This window comes from Haematobia irritans, chromosome 2 (assembly GCF_050003625.1).
Source record: "Haematobia irritans isolate KBUSLIRL chromosome 2, ASM5000362v1, whole genome shotgun sequence".
NCBI lineage: Eukaryota > Metazoa > Arthropoda > Insecta > Diptera > Muscidae > Haematobia > Haematobia irritans.
Genome location: NC_134398.1, coordinates 83,685,644 through 83,707,678, shown reverse-complemented (window position 1 = coordinate 83,707,678; position 22,035 = coordinate 83,685,644). Strand labels below are relative to the sequence as shown.

The following is a 22,035-nucleotide window of genomic DNA, read 5'->3' as shown; positions in this document are numbered from 1 at the left end:
AAAGCGGATTTTCTGCCAACTTTTCTAGGGCCCATTCACTGAAAATTCGACGTTGTGGCTCGTTAGTAAGTCTATTCATGATGAAATGTCAAAGCATACTGAGCATCTTTCTCTTTGACACCATGTCTGAAATCCCACGTGATCTGTCAAATACTAATGCATGAAAATCCTAACCTCAAAAGAATCACCCTTTATATACATTTTTATTTCTCTAAATCTTCATATTATTGTAACTCGCCAACTGGTATAATAAAAACGGCATATTTTTCCAATTTTTAATTTATTAAGGATTTTCTACAGCAGAGTATATTTCTTTACTTTTTTGGGGATCATTTATTTATTTATTTAATCAATTTGAGCCCCCATGGACCATATGTTGATAGATATATAATATAGGACAATATCGTGATTTAAGTTATAAATTACATACATCAAAAATTGCTAAGATACATAAAAAACAAATTTAAAAATCCTAAAACTATAAAAAAAAAATTTAAAACCTAAAAATCTAGCAAAAGCCTCAATGCACATTCCTAAAAAAATAATAATAAATAAATGTGAGACAGAAATTGCCAATGACGAAACTGTTAAGCTTTCTGAGCAAAATGGGATGTTAACATATTTATAAAAACGTGAACACTATTTGAAAATTGTTTTATATTTTGAGGTAAGGAGTTCCACAGTCTGGCAACGCGAATCGCAAAGGAGCGCTCCGGAATATTATGATTGAAATGTTCAATGAGTATTGGAAAAGTCCTTGTTGTACTCAAGAATCGGGGATGAAAGCATTCCATTTTGGGGGCAAGAGCATTGGCTATAGTTTCAATAATGTCCACTAATTCTGACTTTTGCTAAAGCTCGCCAAGATTTGTTAATTTGTGAAACAACTTAAAAGAAAACAAGTAAGGAAAGTCTAAATTCGGGCGGGGCCGACTATATTATACCCTGCACCACTTTGTAGATCTAAATTTTCGATACCATATCACATCCGTCAAATGTGTTGGGGGCTATATAAAGGTTTGTCCCAAATACATACATTTAAATATCACTCGATTTGGACAGAATTTGATAGACTTTTACAAAATCTATAGACTCAAAATTTAAGTTGGCTAATGTTCAACCCTAGTGAACACAATTTTAGTAAAAGAATATGGGACACATTTAAATCTGAAGCAATTTTAAGGAAACTTCGAAAAAGTTTGTTTATGATTTATCGCTCGATATATATGTATTAGAAGTTTAGGAAAATTAGAGTCATTTTTACAACTTTTCGACTAAGCAGTGGCGATTTAACAAGGAAAATGTTGGTATTTTGACCATTTTTGTCGAAATCAGAAAAACATATATATGGGAGCTATATCTAAATCTGAACCGATGTCAACCAAATTTGGCACGCATAGCTACAATGCTAATTCTACTCCCTGTGCTAAATTTCAACTAAATCGGAGTTAAAAATTGGCCTCTGTGGTCATATGAGTGTAAATCGGGCGAAAGCTATATATGGGAGATATATCTAAATCTGAACCGATTTCAACCAAATTTGGCACACATAGCTACAATACTAATTCTACTCCCTGTGCAAAATTTCAATTAAATCGTAGCAAAAAATTGGCCTCTGTGGTCATATGAGTGTAAATCGGGCGAAAGCTATATATGGGAGCTATATCTAAATCTGAACCGATTTCAACCAAATTTGGCACGCATAGCTACAATGCTAATTCTACTCCCTGTGCAAAATTTCAACTAAATCGGAGCAAAAAATTTGCCTCTGTGGTCATTTGAGTGTAAATCGGGCGAAAGCTATATATGGGAGCTGTATCTAAATCTGAACCGATTTCAACCAAATTTGACACGCATAGCTATATTGCTAATTCTACTCCCTGTGCAAAATTTCAACTAAATCGGAGCAAAAAATTGGCCTCTGTGGGCAAATGAGTGTAAATCGGGCGAAAGCTATATATGGGCGCTATATCTAAATCTGAACCGATTTGGCTGATATTTTGCAAGTTTTTCGAGACTCATAAAATATTCGGATGTACGGAATTTGAGGATGATCGGTTGATATACACGCCAATTATGACCAGATCGGTTAAAAATATATATGGCAGCTATATCTAAATCTGAACCGATTTTTTCCAAAATCAATAGGGATCGTCTTTGAGCCGAAACAGGACCCTATACCAAATTTTAGGACAATCGGACTAAAACTGCGAGCTGTACTTTGCACACAAAAATACACCAACAGACAGACAGACAGACGGACAGACAGACGGACAGACAGACAGACAGACAGACAGACAGACAAACAGACAGACGGACATCGCTAAATCGACTCAGAATTTAATTCTAAGACGATCGGTATACTAAACGATGGGTCTCAGACGTTTCCTTCTTGGCGTTACATACAAATGCACAAACTTATACCCTGTACCACAGTAGTGGTGAAGGGTATAATAAAATAAAGAATAATTCAAATATATATAAATAAGAATAAACTAGTCAAAAAGTTCAAGTATTAAAATTGTTAACAAAAAAATATTATTTTACATATTAAATTTATAGTCGTAAATATTTAAAACTTATGCTAAATAAATCTGTGTTAATAGGCATTTGTTCTTTTATATCGTATTGCTTTTGTAATGTAGTCTACATATAGTACATTCCAACTCTGTTTAATCTATGACATGCAGTCCTTGATTGTAGTCCTAATTATTTTTTTTTTTGTTTCTTAAGTAAATTTAATGCATTTTCTTTATGTTGAGTATCTCTGCAACCGTATATGGTCACATGGGCTTGGTTGTAAAATGAGTTAAAATAAATAAATAAAAGACATGCGGTTTTCGGTGAGGGCATATATTTATAACAGCATAAAAGACACAATTGTCACCAGTCTGCTTGGGTTTGCTGTGCTAGTACTCGGCGAGGGTTGGTACCGAAGTTCACCATAAACTTTGAGCAATATTTCTCAAACCATGATAATTTTACACATGTCTAATTCAATATTTAGTTCAATCGCAAGGGACCTCCTTTTTATAGCCGTGTACGAACAGCGTTTTCGCATAATGCGAACAGCGTTTCGCATTATCACTTCGAGAATCTTTGATACGTCACCAGCAATATTGAGAGGGAATAATTTAACGCTGAAATCCTTTTTGGTGTTCGGTGTCCGAAGTTTCGCATTACGGTGAAACCACTAAGAGAAGCTTTGATAAACGCAGAAATGTAATCAACAATACTAAGAGGGGATTATTCACGGCTGAAACCCATTTTGGTGATCGGTTGAAACTAGCGTTGAACGCATGGGTCCATCTAAATTTTTGTTTTTAGGCTTTGTGCGTTTATGTGGCAAACATGAGGTTCACAATCACTTTTATCATATTGACTATTATTTAAAAAATTAATATAAATTATTGGTATTTATTGAAATATTTGTTAATTATCCTTCGTGTTATTATTACTTGTGTTCTTGTAAGATTGGCGGTTGCATAATATGCCTTATTTTGAATACGTCATTTATTTATTACTCATTTACTTAGTCAACCAACGCCCTTAAGGACAACATGTTGATAGAATTTAGTACAATTCAGGAAAATTTTGCTTAAAACTAATTTTTAACCTATACTAGCCTGTTTTTATTTCCATTTTAGTTAAAATTGGTACAGCAAGTCAGTGTGAAGGTCCTAAACAGATCAGTCCATGTTTGAGAAATATAGGAGCAATTTGTGATTAAATAATGAGTAATGCTCCGAAAAACTTCACTTTGATATTCTATATTAAGTGTATATATAAGTATATTAAGATTTTGTTAGAAATTTTATCTTAAGTTAGCGGTATTTGAGATACATAAAAATACGCTTTTAACCTAAACATTTTTTTAAATATATAGTCGCATAAAGTATACAATTTGAAGGACCGATTTGTATAATAACCTTGTTTCAATATGTACTATTTAAACATTTACCTACTTCTTTTTACAATTTTTTCAGATTACGACATAGAAACAAGTTGGTTTTTGACTTACGTAAACGACTCATTAATCGCATTTGAAGGTATGTAAACTCTAGATAATATTTCTTATTTAAGAACTAGTAAGTAAGGCAAAATTCGGGTAGGATCTACTTCATTATACTCTTCCATCAATGTACAACTTTTGTGGTTTCTCGGCACCACGTAATTTTTACAGGCTGCTCTCGAAACCAACTCCATTAGAGGAAAATATTGTGATTGAAGTTATCGCAAATATAAAATTTACAATAGTATAATCAAACATTCACCATCGTAAGTGATATCCGATTTATTTGATAACATCTCGCAACGACATTGGCGATGTCAACTGTTGGAATATTCTGTGGAGTTCCTGCAAAAACAACAACCGTTGTAGAGTTGTAGAGAGTGCGCTAAACTTTCACAATCTTAGTATTTTATATTATGGAATGCCTACGTACCACTCTACAGAAAATACCTTTAAACCAAATGTCCTACTATTAAACCTTGTGAAAAATACACATTTAGGAAATGTGTGGACATTACACTATGCACAAAATCAAAGGGAATACGAACAAGGTTAATGTCATCATAACCAAAGGCATCAGAAATGCAGCAAATACGTCCAATCCTATAAAAAACTATATGAAATTCTTTACTTCTACAGAGAATCTCCAAAATAAAAAAAAAACTTTCCTCCTCTTTATTCCACGGCATTTATTTAGGAAATTTTTTACTATTGTGAAGTTATTTCGTAAGTACTCGGGTCGAACTATTGCCCCCTAATCTGCGTACATCACTGATTTTGATAATATATCCCGCACATATTCTATATGTTCATATCGGGACAACAACGCCTTTTGATCGATCACCGAAATTTATTTCTTGACTATTTAGAACTAAGTTTTGATTCATAAATATACATATTGATCGAACTCCCATTTTTATTTCTCTAAATCTTCATATTATTGTAACTCGCCAACTGGTATAACAAACATTTCATATTTTTCCAATTTTTAATTTATTGCGGATTTTCTACAGTATATTCCTTTACTTTTTTCAAAAAACTTGCTAAACATTTATTGGTGATTTTTGTGGAGAATTTTAAATAAACTTGGGGATTTTGAGGATGAAAGCGTTCCATTTTGGGGACAAAAAATATCGTCGTGTTCGTAGGGCAATTACAGTAGATAATCTAGTACGTTATAAAAAAGCTAACGTCAAATTTCTTTGTGAGTGCAAACTGGGGATGAACCCATTGTATTACGGTGGCTCCCCGGTAAAAAAGCAATTACTTTGCTGAAAGGTGGTCTTATGAATCACCTAATATTAACTTCCGGTGTTTTGTGTGGCCAAAAATCATCTTTATTTCACATTTTCCAATCTCTCTTGCAATAAACAGGCCTCTATTATCGATAAGGACATTTCTATGGCAGAAGTTAACCTGCGTCTAAAAAAGTTAAATGACCATGACCGCATATCATACAATATATTACAGAATTGCTATGATTCCTTAATCGTGAAAATCAGCAGTAATTATTCCATTACCCAAACCGAACAAAAGCAGGAACGATTTTTCAGGGTACAGACTAATATCTTTATTTCCGTCCATCTCCAAAATATTGGAATGTATATAATATCAAACCGGCTGTCTTGGGTCTTAAAAACCCACAATCTGATATCATCCAATAAAGTCGCCAATCAGGAATGTACAGGCCTTCTGCTTCACGTTGATTATTAGGTAACGAAAGCATTACCCACCAAGAATTATGTATCAATTTTATGAATTGATTTGGAAAAAATGTTTGATCGTGTGTGTTTATATATCATCTTGGAATCGCTGTCGTCATCGTGCTGAACTTTTTTAGAGCTTTCCTTACTGGATGTAGCTTTCGGGTTCGGGTTAACGACTATTACTCAAAAATGTTCACTAACCATTACACCACGGTGGTTCCCTTCGTACCTGTTGTATCCCTACTCTTGTAGTTTAGTCAACGTATGGTTTTAAACGTAAAACAAATTTTTTGAATTGGTACTTTGGATCATTCCCCTTTCAAGGCGCAATAAAATGCGCCAAAAATATATAATTATACCCTGCGCCACACTGTGGAACAGTGTTTTATAAATTAGTGAACACATTTTTGTAATCAAAGTCCAAGTCTCAGTTTCAGCCCAATCGATTGTTTCTGTTTTGGGTCAGAATAGAACCCTATTGATTTTGGAAGAAATCGCTTCAGATTTAGATATAGCTCCCATATCGATGCCCTCATTCTAGAGGACGCTAAGTCGACTTAGCATTTTTTGATGGAGTTCGTTATTTTTTATTTGGATTGATGTGAATTGCATCCTGTCAAAAGTTTATTGGACTCTTCTCTCAAAAGTTATGGTTAATATTGTACGTAGCTTGTGACTAAAGTTTTAAAAATTTCCAATCCAAAATTATGGTTATAAATACTATAAATATAATAAATAAATAATTCGTAGATAAACCAAAGCTTGCAAAAAATCCCGAAAATATTGATTTCTCTAGCTCATTACAATGGATATGAATGTGGCGAGTGATGCTGTAATATGAACACTACTTTAATAGAAACGAATATTGAAGAAATAAACAAAAATGTAAAACATCATCATCAATACACGCAAATTAGGTTAGGTTAGGTATAGTGGAAGCCCGATATTTCAGGCTCACTTAGACTATTCAGTCCATTTTGAGACCACAGTGGTGAACTTCTCCCTTATCACTGAGTGCTGTCCGATTCTATGTTAAGCTCAATGACAAGGAACCTCCTTTTTGTAGCCGAGTCCGAACGCCGTTCCACATTGCAGTGAAACCATAGATAATAGAAATACATAGATGTCCCACGGGTGTCAAACTAAGTTTGACAGTTCCGAAGATTAAGAATAAACGAAGAAAATCAAGAGAATTGAGAGATTTTTGGTACTCTTTTTAACACAACAGGGTGTTCTGTAATAAAAAACTCCTCATAAAAAAATTAATTGTAAATGGACAACGAATACAAAAGAATCTCTCTTAACGAAAAAAAAAACAAAAAGAAATGTCAGAAAATTAATTTTTGGAACTGACACATTTTTTTTAAAGAGAAGAGTGGGACATCTATGTATTTCTATTATCTACGAGTGAAACCACTTAGAGAATCTTTGAAACACTCAGAAATGTCACCAGCATTACTGAGGTGGGATAATCCACCGCCGAAAAACTTTTTGGTGTTTGGACGAAACTGCGTTCGAACCCACGAACCCTTGTGTATGCAAGGCGGGCATGCTAACCATTGTACCACGGTGGCTCCCACACGCAAATTAATTTCACACTTAAAATAGAAATAATTGTAGGTTGTATAAGGGAGTTGGGTTCGTGAATTACGTTACAATATACCTAATAACCCATTAACCCTCTAATGCCCAAGCTTTTAGTAAAACACGCCTTAAGACAACAAAAATGGGCTAAATAAAAAGAAAACTTATTTGAAACTATTCAAGAGGTTTTGCAGCATATGCATAAGCGTAGGAAGGCCTCTGGGGAGGGGGCTTAGACCCCCCCAGAAAAATTTTAGCCCCCCCCCCAGAATTTCAAAACCTATTTACGATTTTCCATTTTTATAAAAAATAAACAAGCCCAGCCAAAAAAGTGTCGCCAAAAAAGTAATGAAAATGATCTTTTTGGATCCGGAAGTGGTGCAAAATTGGCGAAGAAGCGTTGAATTTAACATGGGCTTGTCATAGGACGGAAGTCCCCCATTTCAACAGCCGTTGCACTGAATTTGCATCACTTCTTTAGGTGTGATCCGAATTCAATGTTTTGAATGTAAATTAAAAAATTCTGTTATATTTTGTCAAAAAAATAATTTTTATAATTTTTAATGGATTCTAATGCTTGTCGAAAACGTTTGACCTCGAATATTTTCAAAAATTCACAAGTTTTTCAGATTGGATTTAGAATTTTTTTCGACAAAATTTAAATTATTTGTACCATTTTATGAATTCTTATTTCGTTTTTAAGGTATTTGAAACAAAAAAGTTAAAATTCCCCATTAAAAGTATGAAAAAACCAAGTTAAAAAAATGAATTTAAAGAACTTCCTGATTTAAAGAACTTCCTGCTGGGAAATGTGTGGAACTACTTTTACTTGCTTTATTATAAATTAATTTTCGAGTTATTTTGATGTCTAATTTTTTTTATTCATTTTTATGAAATAAAACATTAATTGAAATATAAATAAATGAAATATAAATTTTTAGCTAGGGGGGCTAGGAAAATTGTCTAGCTACGCTAATGAGCATATGCTGAATTTTACTGTATAAATTTTTGTGTCGTTAACATTGAAAATTTATAAGGCAAATGACAGTTGAAATCTATTTTAAGTGGATTTTGGAAGTGTAATGTGATTGAGGTATAATAAAGCATTTATTTTAAACAGAATATGGCAATATCATTAATTTAAAATACAATTATTATGAAATATTTATGATAAAAATGTCTTAACGGAAAAATCTGCAGAATTACCGTTACATTACATATTCTTTTTGTTTTTTTTTTTTAAGTAAATGTGAATAATTACACTAGTTAACTCTCAAAATGTACACTCGATGAAAATCAACTTTTCTTATGTATTTTGTGCTGCTGGATTCGAAAAAATGTTTAAAAATATTTAATGGAACAGTTTTTGAGATATCCCGTTATTTTTAAATTTTCGCTCTTTTTTTACTAAACTCAATATATCTCGAGTTAGAAATGTCCGATTATAACGTTGTTGGTACTTAAATGAAAGGTAATAAGATGACGAATAATCGTGTGTGTGGATCTGTGATAAGTTAAGTGGTAAAATATCAATGCGAAAAGTCAAAATTTTCAAAAAAATCGTATTTTACAATTGATCTTTTCCGCCAGAAAAGTATAAACCATTTACAATTTTTTTTCTCTTCATGGTCGTATAGACGATACTCTAATGTAAGTAATAAGACCAACTAGAAGAAAAACGACCGAAAAATGACAAAGTTATAAGCAATTTAATGATGTGAAATCATTCAAATATGAGCACCAGCTCAAAATACATAAGAAAAGTTGATTTTCATCAAGTGTACATGATTTTTTTTTGTAAACTAGTGTTATAGATAATGGTACAATTATGTATTCTATTTATTAAGTCATTAACAGCCAACTGCATAAAAATTTGAGAATAACTATCCGAAAATTACCGAGAAGTATTTATTATTGTCAATACAGTTAGTCATTATAACTCACCGCAATGTAATGCAACGTGTAATGACAGCTTTACTCCTGGTAATTTTTTTTTTATTATTTTCATCTATGGATTAAACCCTTACAGACTAACAGTAATATATTACATTATATACATATCGTTTGTTAATATATGAAGTATTTAATAATAATGTTATCTTTTTCTTTACATTGTATTTCTCTTCTGACAAATCAAGATAATAATAAAATTTATTGAATTCTTTACAAAGACGGCGAAGTGGATCGTTGTTTTCAAAGTTCGTTCGAAAGTATTCAATGTGGAGCAGTTCAAAGTTGCGGGTAGGTCTAAAGGGTACATTGAATGATATGCTGTTAATAAGGAAGTCTGATTTAAATCTTCCGTTAATTAAATCAACCATAAAACAGATATTCAGCATGGTACGTCTACTTTTCAGTGTAGGTAATTTGATGAGCGATAGTCTTTCTTTGTAAGACGGCAAGGTTTGAGGTGTCCAGTTATTCCGACGTAAACAAAACAGTAAAAATTGTTTCTGAACAGATTCAATACGATTGCAATGAATTTGGTACTGTGGGTCCCAAATTACAGATCCATATTCCAGGATAGGACGCACAAGTGAAGTACAGTCGAAGCTCGGTTTAACGAACGATATATTGCCAGGCCCTTTCGTTATTTAGAAAAATTCGTTAAATCGAACGGGAATATTAAATGTTAACTTTTTTTGAAAATCGTAGTTTTATTTTACCAGATGAGTAAAAATTCATAATCATTTGAAAAAATTAAAGCACAGAGACACTTAAAAAATAATACTTTAAATAATCCTGATGAACTTGATATATCTAGGTTATGTTAGATTGAAAAGAGGATCCAAGATTCGCTGTCGTATGGGGGCCTATATACACCCATGTCATAATTTGTGTGCTCTAACGTCTTAGACGAATTGCCTAATTTGTTTCCAGTGCCCGATTTCAAGAATGGCCATCTTCCTAAAACGTCTTCCATACACCATTACACCGCTGCTCCTGTCGGCATAGACGTACTCTCAACGCTAGATTGCCGTTTCGAACGAGCACCAAAAAAGTTTTTCAGCGGTAGTTTATCCCTCTCACTAATGATGTTGACATTCCTGGGTATTTCATAGTTTATCTTCAGCTATAAGTTCCTTGTTATTGAGCTAAATATACAATCGGGTAGCACTCATTATTAAGAGAAAAATTCACCACCTGTCCAACTGGCAATCCTACGAAATATTGCCACTAACGGACCTATTACAGGACTAGTACCAGTGCTCGAGTTTGTCGTAGTTTTTAAATTTTCATATAATTTATTGATTTCTATACTTTCTTTATTTTAAAATTTTATTTAATCTAGACATTTACCTATGGGCCAACATAGTCCAAAAGGTTTTCTTTCTGATGAAATTTGGATGATCAAAATAATACCGGTACCTAAGGGTTTGTCCCAGACTGGTTTATGAGGACCTATCTAGTCCTACTAAGTTCTCCCAGGTCAATCCGTGGCCTGCAGTGTAAATTTATCCCCGTCAATGACAAACCCGTGTTGAAGTGACCGGTCCCTTCTATACGTTTCGGCCAGAACTGGGACTGGTCTACTCACACCAAGGAGTAGTCCTGTACCGGTTCTGTTGCAAATCCATTTCCCGTAGCGAAGCTGCGCCACTCTATCTAACCTAACTTTATCAGTTACCCGGCCATTGAATATGTGTTCTCAAACATTTTAATGGAATCTAAATATCTTGGGAATGCCGTACTTTGTGGACATTTCCTAAGGACTTATGCCATTCTCACAATCGTCAAATATTGCTGATTTTTTGGTGTTTATTTTCTTAAGATTAAAAACCTTTTCGTTAAATCGAACGTAAATTTTGTCCAATTGTTCGTTATTTAGAATACTCAATGTTAAGAATTTTGACGTTCGTTAAATTGGATTTTCGCTAAATGGGATATTCGTTAAACAGAGCTTCGACTGTATATAAGTTTCTTGTAACAAATGGGTCAGTAATGCCAACTGTAATGAGATGTGGCTACCTAGTTTTTGCTGGGTATCTTTCGCCCGATATGGACTTATATGGACCCAGAAGCCAGAGTTTGTTTGAAATTTTGTACAAGGAGTACAATTAGTAGTATCGTTAAGTGTGCTAAATTTGATTGAAATCGGTTCTGATATAGATATCTGGAATTATATGGCCCCTGAAGCTATATAAGTCCATATCGGAACTGGAAGCTATTTCTTATCGATAAACCATCATTTTTCAATCGGTCAGCCTTTTAATGTTTGGACGAATGTAGCATTCATAGATTTTCTAAAGAAGTGTTTATCAACCAGCTAAATACAACAAATCCACAATGACCCTTATAAAATTCCAACTGCTTGCAAAAATGGGGCGATTGGCATCCAAAAAACTGAAGGGATTCTAAATAACTGCTCTAATCTCTCTCACTGGCACCCCACTATGCTTGGCAATAAAGTGTTCGAAATCCTTAAATCTACAACGGTAGATAGTATAAATATTATTCACATAGAACATTTCAATAAAATGAACATAAATGGAAGAGATAAATATGTTTGGAATGAACCAAGAAATTCTTGAAAACTCACTAGAACATCTTAATCTTGGTCGCAGATAAAGGTAACGTAACAGTGACCATGGGGAAAAACGACTATAAGGACAGAATGCTGTAAATAGAAGGGATGATGTTCCACCAAAAAAACAAAAAAAAATACACAAAGAGAATTTCCCATTAAGACCCATATGTTCGTCAAACGCACCGTCTGCAGCAATGAGTAAATGTCTGGTAAAAATATATTGAAAAAACTTACCACAGGATATATAGAATTTTCATTTGAAATGAAACTTAATAAAAAACAAGTAAGGAAAGTCTAAAGTCGGGCGGCGCCGACTATATTATACCCTGCACCACTTTGTAGATCTAAATTTTCGATACCATATCACATCCGTCAAATGTGTTGGGGCTTTATATAAAGGTTTGTCCCAAATACATACATTTAAATATCACTCGATCTGGACAGAAGTTGATAGACTTCTACAAAATCTATAGACTCAAAATTTAAGTCGGCTAATGCACTAGGGTGGAACACAATATTACTAAAAAATATGGGAAACATTTAAATCTGAAGCACTTTTAAGGAAACTTCGCAAAAGTTTATTTATGATTTATCGCTCGATATATATGTATTAGAAGTTTAGGAATATTAGAGTCATTTTTACAACTTTTCGACTAAGCAGTGGCGATTTTACAAGGAAAATGTTATTTTGACCATTTTTGTCGAAATCAGAAAAACATATTATGGGAGCTATGTCTAAATCTGAACCGATTTCAACCAAATTTGGCACGCATAGCTAACAGGTTGGCTGTTTGCAGCTGTTAACTCATAATACACCTGAGTTTTTCCGTCGATATGTGACAACATGGATGAAACATGGCTCCTTCACTACAATCGACAGTCGGCTGAGTGGACAGCGGCCGGTGAACCGTCTCCGAAGCGTGGAAAGACTCAAAAGTCCGTTGGCAAAGTAATGGCCTCTGTTTTTTGGGATGCGCATGGAATAATTTTTATCGATTATCTTGAGAAGGGAAAAACCATCAACAGTGACTATTATATGGCGTTATTGGAGCGTTTGAAGGTCGAAATCGCGGCAAAACGGCCCCATATGAAAAAGAAACAAGTGTTGTTCCACCAAGACAACGCACCGTGTCACAAGTCATTGAGAACGATGGCAAAAATTCATCAATTGGGCTTCGAATTGCTTCCCCACCCACCGCATTCTTCAGATCTGGCCCCCAGCGACTTTTTCTTGTTCTCAGACCTCAAAAGGATGCTCGCAGGGGAAAATTTTGGCTGCAATGAAGAGGTGATCGCCGAAACTGAGGCCTATTTTGAGGCAAAACCGAAGGAGTACTACCAAAATGGTATCAAAAAATTGGAAGGTCATTATAATCGTTATATCGCTCTTGAAGGGAACTATGTTGAATAATAAAAACGAATTTTGACAAAAAAATGTGTTTTTCTTTGTTAGATTGGGGACTTATCAGCCAACCTGTTACAATGCTAATTCTACTCCCTGTGCAAAATTTCAACTAAATCGGAGTTAAAAATTGAGTGTAAATCGGGCGAAATCTATATATGGGAGATATATCTAAATCTGAACCGATTTCAACCAAATTTGGCACGCATAGCTATAATGCCAATTCTACTCCCTGTGCAAAATTTCAACCAAATTGAGTTAAAATTCTGGCTTCTGGGACCGTATTAGTCCATATCGAACGAAAGATATATATGGGAGCTATATCTAAATCTGAACCGATTCCAATAAAATTTGGCACACGTGACTATAGTACTAATTGTTCTTCTTGTGCAAAATTTTAAGCAAATTAGGGTAAAACTCTGGCTTCTGGGGCCATATAAGTCCATATCGGGCGAAATATATATAAGGGAGCTATATCTAAATCTGAACCGATTTCTTCCAAAATCAATAGGGTTCTATTCTGAGCCAAAACACATACTTGTGCCAAATTTGAAGTCGATTGGACTAAAACTGCGACCTAGACTTTGATTACAAAAATGTGTTCACGGACAGGCGGACATGGCTATATCGACTCAGGAGCCCACCCTGAGCATTTTTGCCAAAGACACCATGTGTTTATCTCGTCTCCTTCTGGGTGTTGCAAACATATACACTAACTTATAATACCCTGTTCCACAGTGTGGCGCAGGGTATAAAAATTATGACAAAGGCCTTATTGATAAAAGTATTGAAATTTTGTATAATAGACAGCAGATATTTTAAATATGACGACAAGATTGTTACACGTGTCCCCATGAAATATTTTTCTTCCAAATTTATAAAGTTATTATAAAATATCGGCAATAAGAAGTGTTGATGGCATAAAAGATATGGTCGAAGCTCTGTTTAACGAATATCCCATCTAGCGAAAATCCAATTTAACGAACGTCCATATTCCTAACATTGAGTATTCTAAATAACGAACGGTTGAGCAAAATTTACGTTCGATTTAACGAATACGCTTTTAATCTTAAGAAAATTAACAAACAGAAAATCAGCAATATTTCACGATTGTGAGAGTGCCTTAAGTCCTTCGGAAATGTCGACAAAGTACCAAAGATATTTAGATTCCATCAAATGTTTGGAAACGCAAATTCCGGGTAAATAGGTAAACTCAGGTTAGATAGAGTGGCAGCTCCGCTACGGGAAATGGATATACCCGAGAACCGGTACAGGACTACTCCCTGATATGAATGGACCAGTCCCACACCAGGTCGAAACGTATGGACGGGATCGGTCACTTTAACAAGGGTTTGTCATTGACGGGGTAAATTTACACTGCAGGACTCATCTTGGACTCATTCCAAAGGACATGATCTGGGAGAACTTAGTAGGACTAGATAAGTCTTCATTAACCAGTCAGGGACAAACTCTTAGGAACCGGTATTATTTTGGCTCGCTCGGATGCATTCGCCAGAGGGGGGTATAAACCAGTCTTCACATGTGTAAATCCGTAAGCGCTAGACAATTTCTGTATCTCCTTAGAAACAAATTGTTTTGCGTTGCCGTATGGACATATTAAGGAACGCCAAAGGTATTAAAAATTTGATTTCCGAGGAAGTTGCATTTCTAAGCGGTTGAAGACAAAGAAATTTAATGAAGTGGTCAATGGCAATAAACGGAAAAGAGTTCCCAAACTTTGAGCAGGGATATGACCCAAGAAAGTCACAGTAGATACGTTGTAGGGGTCTTACTGTTTTGAACTGTTCTCCCATAGGAGGACGAAGAATATGTGTGGGCGCCTTTATAACTTTGCAGTCATCACACTGACTCACAAATGCCCTAATATCCTTGGCCTTTCCGACATCTAAGGAATCTAAGTCGTAACGCGAAAGGGCGTCTGGACTACATTTAGAGATCCTTTACGGTGCTCCATTGTAAAATCATAGCCTTGTAGCTTCAGGCTCCATCTTGCCAGACGGCTGCTTAGGTCTTTTTGGGACAAAAGCCACTTTAGGTTATGATGATCAGTTATAATCTTGAAATGTAGTCCCTCAATATACGGGCGAAACCGATTGACTCTGACCACAGCAGCGATACACTCAAGTTCTCTGACAGCGTGAGTTTTTGGGATACGAATGAGATTGGCCTCTCGCAGCCGCCGTCATCGAGCTGGTACAACATACTGGTGGACCTTGAATCGTGAACGTGAATTTGTGAATTTTCATCGTGAGCGTGTGTTAAAGAATTGTCTTCGAAAAGAAACAAAAAACCTATTCGCAACTAAAATTCCCAAAGAAAAGATTTTTCAAACACTGAGTATTTGCACAGAATTTATTACTTAGTAGCAAAGTATATACTCAAATGTTTCAACACAAATTGCTGAAAAAAAGTTTATGGGTTAGTTAAGTTATTTTACGATCTGGATTGTTCAGCTGCCAAAAACAGAAAGGGAGGAATAATTTTCAGTCTGATCTCAATACCAAATTTCAAAATTCATTGGAATATTCAAAAATTCCTCTAATCTCTCATTAGAATTTTTTTATGCATGTAAGTTACACCTAGGCCTCATTAAATTAAAGCATAATTTTTGAAAATCTTTAAATGTTTACATATTTAATCTAAGCTTTGAAGTCAAAAACAAAGCCGATGATCTCGCCGAGGCCGAAGTGTAGTGAAGATCAAAATATGTTAGTATGTTTGTATGTTCGTTGCTCACCTAGTTTGTTTGTCATTACTTTGGAATTAATATTTAAGTAAGTAGGTGTATGTATGTTTACAATGTTAGTATGTTTTGTTTTAGAACATTGCAAATCAAGTGAGCGACAACATAAATATCTATTGCTGAGTATATACTGAGAAAAAATTACATAAGTACAAACATTGATATGTAAAATAAAAATGTTAGTAAATGATTTTAGTTTTATTTTGACATGAACTATTTTTTTGTTAACATGTAATTGGTTCGCACTAATTTATGCGAACAGCGTGATTCCGTAGAAATTTTATTCACGCAAATCACGAACACAATTGTATTTTTGCTCACGCACACAATTTGATTTTTGCTCACGCACATTTAGATTTTTGTTTTAATTGTTTTAATTGCATTCACGGCTTCGCATGAATCATGCGTGATTCACGAAAATGTTTGGTTTTTTTCCGAACCCATGCCAGTTTAACTGGTTGCCCATGACAGTATGTTGCCAAGAAGGCTGATATCTATGGCTTCTTCCCTTTTTACGATTCCTTTCAAATTCCTCCTCAGCACTGCAGATATGTCATGCGTCATTGTCGCATTCTTCGTCACAAGGACATTTCAATCGAAGTTTAAAATTTGTTTAATGTCATTGTTTTTCAAACCTTTTTTCTGCAGAAGGTCCCTTGCATGTAGGTCCCTTGTCCAAAAATATGTAATTTTACTATGTAAAATATGTAATTTGGACAATTGCCCAAAGTTGCCCACTGGCAACTTTTCAATTTTAAAAATTTCTCACTTGTTGTTTTTTTGTAATTCTAAGATTTGACTTCCACAAATATTTTATTTGATATGTATTACAACAGATTAAATAAAAACTTTCAACACTTTTGTTGTAATTTTTGAAAAAAAAATCTCATTTATAAAAACCGTTTTCTAAATTCGCAAATATTTTTTTCGTGGGCACGTGCGTATTAATGAAAATAAACTTGCTAAATGACAACCAAATTAGCTGTTTTTTAGTTCAACTTAAAGAGAACACTTGTATCTTTCGATACCTTTTCAGTTTTATGAACAGAAACAACGTAGACAGTCTCAAAATGCACAGGCAACTTTAGGGTCGAAAGGGTTAATTTCTCAAAACTATCAGGAATTAGACGGAATGTACCATTTCTTTCACACAAACAATCGGTCAACGGTCCCGAACGGTCAGCAAAATTTTGAATAAAGGAACGATGCCAGTTCGCCATACCTGTCTAGGGGTTTTCAGTATCGGAAAGTCTCGAATTGGTGAGTCCTTCTCCGGATCCACTTTTAGGCAACTTCTTCCCACGCGATACCCCAAATAACCTATCTCACTTTGACAGAATTTTCTCTTCGACATGTTTATGGTTAATCCAGCTTCCCTTAGGCATTTAGCAACCTAATGAAGTAAGTTTGTGTGCTCTTCGAAAGTAGCACTGCAAACGAGCAATTTGTCGAGGTGTATATACCAGAAATTAACTTCAACAAAAATTACAATTTTAATTGAGTTTTAAAAAATATTCAATTAAAGATTTATTGATTCAACGCATTTTTTAATTGAAATAAAAATCAATCACAAAAATTAATAGTATCAATTAATTTTTTAATTGACCTTAAATTAATTTTTTAATTGACCTTAAATTAATTTTTTCTGTGATTGAAGACATTTCAATTAAAAATTTAATTAATTTCGTAATTGAATCAGAATTTTTTTGTGTGCCCTAAAAAAGATGGAATTACACGGTCCATTAATCGGCTCATAGACTGCCGACTGTTACAGAATCCAATCAGCATTACTCTGTGGTGGTAGAGGGGTCTACCTGGTACACCAAATGCTGTTTTCTCTTTCGAGGACTGTTAGTGGGATTTGGAAAAACGCATCATTTAGGTCTATGCCGCTAATAAAATAAGTGTCCTTTAGACAGTTGCCCGTTTATGTGAGGTAGGGGGTAACTCCGTGTCGAGCGTTTAAATGGCAGGAATTGGCGAAATTGTGGTATATCACCTAATATTGCTATAGCACAATTTCGCCAAAAATCAAGACCTAAATACGCCTCCTGTGCAAATGAGGGAACTATATAGAAATCAATTTATTGCACAACATCTTTATAAAGGGTGATTTGTTAAGAGCTTGATAACTTTAAAAAAAAAAAACGCATAAAATTTGCAAAATCTCATCGGTTCTTTATTTGAAACGTTAGATTGGTCCATGACATTTACTTTTTGAAGATAATTTCATTTAAATGTTGACCGCGGCTGCGTCTTAGGTGGTCCATTCGGAAAGTCCAATTTTGGGCAACTTTTTCGAGCATTTCGGCTGGAATAGCCCGAATTTCTTCGGAAATGTTGTCTTCCAAAGCTGGAATAGTTGCTGGCTTATTTCTGTAGACTTTAGACTTGACGTAGCCCCACAAAAAATAGTCTAAAGGCGTCAAATCGCATGATCTTGGTGGCCAACTTACCGGTCCATTTCTTGAGATGAATTGTTCTCCGAAGTTTTCCCTCAAAATGGCCATAGAATCGCGAGCTGTGTGGCATGTAGCGCCATCTTGTTGAAACCACATGTCAACCAAGTTCAGTTCTTCCATTTTTGGCAACAAAAAGTTTGTTAGCATCGAACGATAGCGATCGCCATTCACCGTAACGTTGCGTCCAACAGCATCTTTGAAAAAATACGGTCCAATGATTCCACCAGCGTACAAACCACACCAAACAGTGCATTTTTCGGGATGCATGGGCAGTTCTTGAACGGCTTCTGGTTGCTCTTCACTCCAAATGCGGCAATTTTGCTTATTTACGTAGCCATTCAACCAGAAATGAGCCTCATCGCTGAACAAAATTTGTCGATAAAAAAGCGGATTTTCTGCCACTGATTTTGGTAATAAAATTCAATGATTTGCAAGCGTTGCTCGTTAGTAAGTCTATTAATGATAAAATGTCAAAGCATACTGAGCATCTTTCTCTTTGACACCATGTCTGAAATCCCACGTGATCTGTCAAATACTAATGCATGAAAATCCTAACCTCAAAAGAATCACCCTTTAATAAACTGGCAATCTCCAGTAACCCACTACACAATTTTTTGTGCCATTGGCCGTAGAAATAAATTACCTATATGGTTTGATATCAATACGATTCCTCTCAACAAAACTCAATGAGTTCTTCGCAAGGAGAACAAAAACACGAATTTTAGCAAAAGGTACTTCATCGGCCCACGATAATGTTTTCTTTTCTTGAAACGCTCCCTACATTTCATAATTCTGCATGACAAGTTAGGACAAGGTGATCTCAAGTCGCCTTCTTGTAGAATACTTCTTTTTTGATCATTTACAAACTCGAGGGTTGGTATTGGACACGAGAGTCCCCGGTGGCCATCTCGCTCCGCTTTCGATTTCCCTGATGATCATTGGGACATTTCATTGTAACAATATCACGTTGCTCACATCTGTAACAAAATATACGTCTAATTTTATCCGGACAGTAAATGTATGAGTGACCTAGAGATTGACAGTTCCAGCACTGAATGCGAGAGTAGTCCCTTTTGGAACGGTTTTGCACATGTGGTGCTTCTTAATGTAAGGGAAAATAAATCCGTATATGAAAATTCGTTTCAGCGCCACCTATATGTGAAAAAATGAGTTATATACGAATAAATTTTTTTTTTTGCGATATAATCCTCCGTAGAAATTGGCACAAATTGGCCAAACGGGAAGAGATAGAAAAGCCAAATTTTAACCAAAGATAAACTGAAACGATAGCTTTCGATTGGAATTAAAACCTTTTGCCAGAAATCTTCCGAATCGGAGTAATGTTGCATATACGAAACAGAGAGAAAAGTGACCACTGTGGCCAAATGGAAAAAGATGGGGTTCCAGATTTATATGTGAAATATAGATATTTTAGTGCTCTATCCGATGGTAAAAACGGATATTGCGAAATGTGTTTGGGAGTCTCAATATATGGCTTGGAAAAAAGTGGACGCACTGCTCCTGGAGAGAAAAGTGACCACTGTGGCCAAATGGAAAAAGATGGGGTTCCAGATTTATATGTGAAAGATAGATATTTTAATGCTCTATCCGATGGTAAAAACGGATACAGCTAAATGTGTTTGGGAGTCTCAATATATGGCTTGGAAAAAAGTGGACGCACTTCACCTCAAGAGAAAAGTGACCACTGTGGCCAAATGGAAAAAGATGGGGTTCCAGATTTATATGTGAAAGATAGATATTTTAATGCTCTATCCGATGGTAAAAACGGATACAGCTAAATGTGTTTGGGAGTCTCAATATATGGCTTGGAAAAAAGTGGACGCACTTCACCTCAAGAGAAAAGTGACCACTGTGGCCAAATGGAAAAAGATGGGGTTCCAGATTTATATGTGAAAGATAGATATTTTAATGCTCTATCCGATGGTAAAAACGGATACAGCTAAATGTGTTTGGGAGTCTCAATATATGGCTTGGAAAAAAGTGGACGCACTTCACCTCAAGAGAAAAGTGACCACTGTGGCCAAATGGAAAAAGATGGGGTTCCAGATTTATATGTGAAAGATAGATATTTTAATGCTCTATCCGATGGTAAAAACGGATACAGCTAAATGTGTTTGGGAGTCTCAATATATGGCTTGGAAAAAAGTGGACGCACTTCACCTCAAGAGAAAAGTGACCACTGTGGCCAAATGGAGAAAGATGGGGTTCCAGATTTATATGTGAAAGATAGATATTTTAATGCTCTATCCGATGGTAAAAACGGATACAGCTAAATGTGTTTGGGAGTCTCAATATATGGCTTGGAAAAAAGTGGACGCACTTCACCTCAAGAGAAAAGTGACCACTGTGGCCAAATGGAAAAAGATGGGGTTCCAGATTTATATGTGAAAGATAGATATTTTAATGCTCTATCCGATGGTAAAAACGGATACAGCTAAATGTGTTTGGGAGTCTCAATATATGGCTTGGAAAAAAGTGGACGCACTTCACCTCAAGAGAAAAGTGACCACTGTGGCCAAATGGAAAAAGATGGGGTTCCAGATTTATATGTGAAATATAGATATTTTAGTGCTCTATCCGATGGTAAAAACGGATACAGCTAAATGTGTTTGGGAGTCTCAATATATGGCTTGGAAAAAAGTGGACGCACTTCACCTCAAGAGAAAAGTGACCACTGTGGCCAAATGGAAAAAGATGGGGTTCCAGATTTATATGTGAAATATAGATATTTTAGTGCTCTATCCGATGGTAAAAACGGATATTGCGAAATGTGTTTGGGAGTCTCAATATATGGCTTGGAAAAAAGTGGACGCACTGCTCCTGGAGAGAAAAGTGACCACTGTGGCCAAATGGAAAAAGATGGGGTTCCAGATTTATATGTGAAAGATAGATATTTTAATGCTCTATCCGATGGTAAAAACGGATACAGCTAAATGTGTTTGGGAGTCTCAATATATGGCTTGGAAAAAAGTGGACGCACTTCACCTCAAGAGAAAAGTGACCACTGTGGCCAAATGGAAAAAGATGGGGTTCCAGATTTATATGTGAAAGATAGATATTTTAATGCTCTATCCGATGGTAAAAACGGATACAGCTAAATGTGTTTGGGAGTCTCAATATATGGCTTGGAAAAAAGTGGACGCACTTCACCTCAAGAGAAAAGTGACCACTGTGGCCAAATGGAAAAAGATGGGGTTCCAGATTTATATGTGAAAGATAGATATTTTAATGCTCTATCCGATGGTAAAAACGGATACAGCTAAATGTGTTTGGGAGTCTCAATATATGGCTTGGAAAAAAGTGGACGCACTTCACCTCAAGAGAAAAGTGACCACTGTGGCCAAATGGAAAAAGATGGGGTTCCAGATTTATATGTGAAATATAGATATTTTAGTGCTCTATCCGATGGTAAAAACGGATATTGCGAAATGTGTTTGGGAGTCTCAATATATGGCTTGGAAAAAAGTGGACGCACTGCTCCTGGAGAGAAAAGTGACCACTGTGGCCAAATGGAAAAAGATGGGGTTCCAGATTTATATGTGAAAGATAGATATTT

At 35.3% G+C, this 22,035-nt stretch overlaps 1 protein-coding gene across 2 annotated transcripts in view; it reads left to right on the top strand.

Moving 5' to 3' along the window:
• Positions 1–3,981: 3,981 nt before the first annotated feature.
• Positions 3,982–22,035, top strand: part of Ufd4 (ubiquitin fusion-degradation 4-like) — a 109,644-nt gene continuing 91,590 nt past the window's right edge. For both annotated transcript variants that reach the window (XM_075295459.1, XM_075295458.1), the window contains exon 1: positions 3,982–4,049. The gene's annotated coding sequence lies outside the window, so the exon portion shown is untranslated. The remainder of the gene's footprint in view (positions 4,050–22,035) is intronic.